Here is a 4,360-nt window from a genome sequence, read left to right as displayed (position 1 = left end):
CTATGTACAATGAGCATCGAGGATGCAGTAGTACCCGCCAATCGTCCCTCCTTCGACTTGGGTGATCACGTCCGGCTCCCCCTTGCCGTAGCCGACTCGCTAGAAGAGCGACAGGCCGGAGGACGGCGTCGGTGGCGGGTCGTCGAAGATGAGGAAGTCGCCGCAAACGTCGATGGCGCACTCGATCTTGAGGCGGTCGCCGAGGACGTAGCGCGAACCAGCATGGAGGTGGCTCCTCCTCGCGACCTCGCCGGTGCCCCAGGTGCACGTGTCCTCGCTGCTGGCGTCAAACAGGATCGGGTCCTTCTCGCAGAACAACGGCACCGTCTCGTCGGTGGTCTAGTCGACCAGCCCGAACCCGACGTGCGCCCAAGCCGCGACGCCCTCGGTCACTAGCTTGACGAAGGCGGCCACGTGGTCCGACCGCTCCGAGTTGCCGTCAGCATCGTGGGTATATATCGTCGTTGGGGCAGTAGCGGACGTCCCAGTCGAGGCCGCCGACGGTGAAGGTCGGCTCGCCGTCGGGGTTGTAGCGGACGGCCCAGTCGAGGCCGCCGACGGTGAAGGTCGGCGAGTACAGAAAGCCATCTGTGTCACATTGTTTTTCCTCACGCTGCTGAAGCCGTGGATGTCGAGGACGTGCACTCCACGGGTCGTCTTCGTCAGAGTCGTCGCCACCATGGCGATCAACTTCTTGGCCGAGCCGAATAAGCGCACTGGCATGGTGGGAGGGGCGGTGACGGGGCAACATCTGGCCGTGGACCAGGGCGTCGAAGGTGGTGGCGAAGGTAGCCGTCGCCGTCGAAGGTGGTGGCGGATGTAGCCGTCGCCGTGAGTGATCTCCGAGATTTGCTTGTCCATGGGATGCGACATGGCCGGGATGGCGGTGGTAAGTCGGGCAGGAGAGATTTACTCGCCCTGGAGAGGTGACGTGGTGTGGTGGTTGGGATGAAGTTTTAGAAAGATTTACATGGGATGGAGCAAATCGTGGACTTAATTGACGGGATAGGAGATTTGCTTAGAAATATCAACGACATTGGAGCGCTCTGATGGAAAACTTCTATCAGACTCCTGATAGAAAGTGTTTTCCAAAAATAAAAAGCACCACCTATCACACACAACTTCCTTTCTCTCGTTCACGCTAGCCTCACTTCTTTTCCATGTGCTCTCCTTTAGTAAAGAAAAAAGGTAATTAACTCATTTCAAAAAATTTAAAAAGCTATAACTTTCAAACCACATGTCGAAATTAAGATCCATTTTCACCATTGGAACCCTCGCGATGAGATCTTTAAAACTACACCCCATTTATATATGTTTCGATGATTTTTTTCATTGCCAACTGGTTGTACTACATGGTGCAACTTTTATAACATGGGATGCAACTTTTTTAAAATCAACTTTCATGATACCACAACCAACTATAATTTTGCATGGATGGAATTTTAGTTCTACATGAACTAACTTCACCAGCAGAACAATTTCATCTCTTGTTCCATCCACCAGCCTAGCAGACGATGTGCAACTTCATGTGTTGCTCGGCCAACTGCCTAGTAGTCGATGTGCAACTTTTCGTCTAACCCGTGGACGTGCATTTTTCACTAATGACACCTCCACTCCAAAACTAACTCATACCACTAAGATGTGCAACTTCATTTCTTGCCCAAATGTCTAGGGAGAGAGGTGTCGACAAAACAAGATATGGACATGCAGACATCATGATCTTATTCAGAACATCAATACCATCATGTAATCTCTCATGCTAAAGTGATAATTCCTTCACAAAGTAAAGTATGGATCAAGAACCTTACTGAGAATTAACAACCGATAGCCTTTAGTCATTGAAGCAATTGCAATTTATCATAACATCGGAAAGAGTCAAACAAGAGCTTGTAAAGCAAATCCACATACTCAATCATCCTTTTGTCTTCTACAATTGCTACAACTCACGTGGTACTCATGAGATCAAAGTTGCAGTCGGACACAGAGAAAGATAGGGGCTTATAATTTCGCCTCCTAACCATTTACCTCAAGGGTAATGTCAACAATAATAATTCATGAATACTTACTTCCAAGTTGACATATGAATATAGATCTTTTCCTAGCATATAACGTTAGCCAAGATAAAGGCGAAATAAGGAATTCGTGAAGATCACCATGACTCTTTCAAGGGAAAAAAGTAAAGGTACAAGATAGGCCCTTCGTAGAGGGAAGCAGAGGTTGTCATGCGCTTTTGAGGTTTGGATGTGTGTCCACTTAGTGTGAAGGAATGTCACTTTATATTGCCTCCTGTGATAAAGAACTTTATTATGCAGTCTGTCGCTTTTATGTCTTCCTCATCACAGGTTTGTACAAAGCTTATTTTTCACACACTAATAGATCATACATATTTAGGGAGCAATTTTTATTGCTTGCACCGATGACAACTTACTTGAGGGATCTTATTCAATCTATATGTTGGTATGGTGGACTCTCATGGCACAACTGGGTTGAAGGTTTATGGATGCACAAGTAGTATCTCTACTTGGTGCGGGAGTTTTGACTAATATGAGGTGGAAGCAATCGTCACATGCTAAGGGATCTCTAGTCATATAACATTGTTCGGAGCCAAGCAAACACAATTCATCATGTTGTCTTCCTTGTCCAACATCTACTTCTAAGCATGTAATAGTTTAGTGAGTGTTCACAATCATAGATGGTGTCAAAGATGATATATTTATATGTGAACCTCTCCTTATTTATCACTTCCTATTAATTGCAACAATGACCAAGGTCTACGTTTGTCTACCCTCAACAAGTTTCAATCAACATTCTTTTTATATGTGAAGCCATCACTTTCCATAAGATCATTACATGATCTTTCATGCTTTTGTTCTTTTCTCATTCTCTTGATCATGGCATGAGGCAAGGCCCTTAACTAAGACAATCTTTATTATATGGCTCGCGAGCTCGAATACATCGGGGGTGACACAAAGCAAAACTCAAGCCTAAAACACTAAGGACTTTAATCTACTAGAGAAAAATAAAACCGAAAAGGAACGAACTAAGAAAAGGTAAAGGCAAAAGATATGATGGTGAAACGATACCGGGACAACTCCCCCAAGCTTGGCACAAGCCAAGGGGATTGCCCATACCCATGCTTAGTTGTCTTCCTTTGGAGGTGATGGTGGTGGAGTTGTTTTGTCCTTTGATTCCAAGAGGGCCATCAATCTTTGATTTATACCTTGGAGCTCTGTGATATGTTTCTCCAGCAAAACAACTTCACGAGTGAGAAAAGTATTGCGAGCACGAGTTGTTTCACAAAACCTTAAGAGCTCAACCAGGGATGGGGACAATAGGTGGAGGTAGGGTTGAAGGAAATCCACTTCTTCAACTTCTTCCTTGTTGAACACAGATTGGCCTTCGTCCCACGATTGATTCTCCTCCTTAGTTTTGCCCTTGGTTTCTTTAGGTAGCCTTTCCTTGGCCTCCATGACATCCATTCGTTTCAGATCAGCATTTACTTCTCCATAGACTCGAGGGAGATCGTTCTCCCCCACAGATTCCTTACAGGAGAATATATAATGATTTTTTTCCGACCAGAAGGAGTACTCCACAAGAAAACGGAGTCCGAGAGGCACGGGAGGTGGCCACAAGGCCCCCAGGCATGGCCAGGGGGGTGGCCCGCGCCTGGCAGGCCTGTCGCCTCCTCGTGCGCTTTCCAGACTACTTCAAATTTTTATATTTTTTCAAAAATTCCAAAACGGAGAAAAATTCCTACTGGAAAAGTTTTGGAGTCTGTTTACTTACCGAATCACATACCTCTTCGTTTTCGGAGTCTGAAATAGGCTGATAAATATCCCTTAGGTACTCTTTCAGAGTTATGGTATTGATAATATTGCTTTCAACATTTATGTGAGTACCTGAGATATAATGCTTGATTCTCTGCCCATTTACCACTCTCAAATATTACCTTCCGTGTTGTTGATCTTGATAGCACCGGAACGATATACTTCCTTAACAATGTAAGGACCTTCCCATTTAGAGAGAAGCTTGCCTGCAAAAAATCTTAAACGAGAATTATATAGCAAGACATAATAACCTACATTGAACTCACGTTTCTGTATCCTTTTATCATGCCACCTCTTAACCTTTTGTTTGAAGAACTTGGCATTCTCATATGCGTGAGTTCTCCACTCATCAAGTGAGCTAATATCAAATAACCTCTTCTCACCAACAAGTTTGAAATCAAAGTTGAGCTCTTTGATTGCCCAATAAGCCTTATGCTCTAGCTCAAGAGGTAAATGAGATGCTTTGCCGTTAGCTCTTTTTAGTTGCCTTGATGTTGTCATACTTAATAAGAGTTGCTTTTACTTATTAATGA

At 44.7% G+C, this 4,360-nt stretch overlaps 1 pseudogene; it reads right to left on the bottom strand.

The window, feature by feature from the left end:
• On the bottom strand, nucleotides 1-681 carry LOC123425333 (annotated as a pseudogene).
• Nucleotides 682-4,360: the final 3,679 nt, after the last annotated feature.

The sequence above is a fragment of the Hordeum vulgare genome, chromosome 2H (assembly GCF_904849725.1).
Source record: "Hordeum vulgare subsp. vulgare chromosome 2H, MorexV3_pseudomolecules_assembly, whole genome shotgun sequence".
Classification (NCBI taxonomy): Eukaryota; Viridiplantae; Streptophyta; class Magnoliopsida; order Poales; family Poaceae; genus Hordeum; species Hordeum vulgare.
Note: the sequence above shows the minus strand (reverse complement) of the source record. Positions and strands in the feature narration are given on the sequence as shown.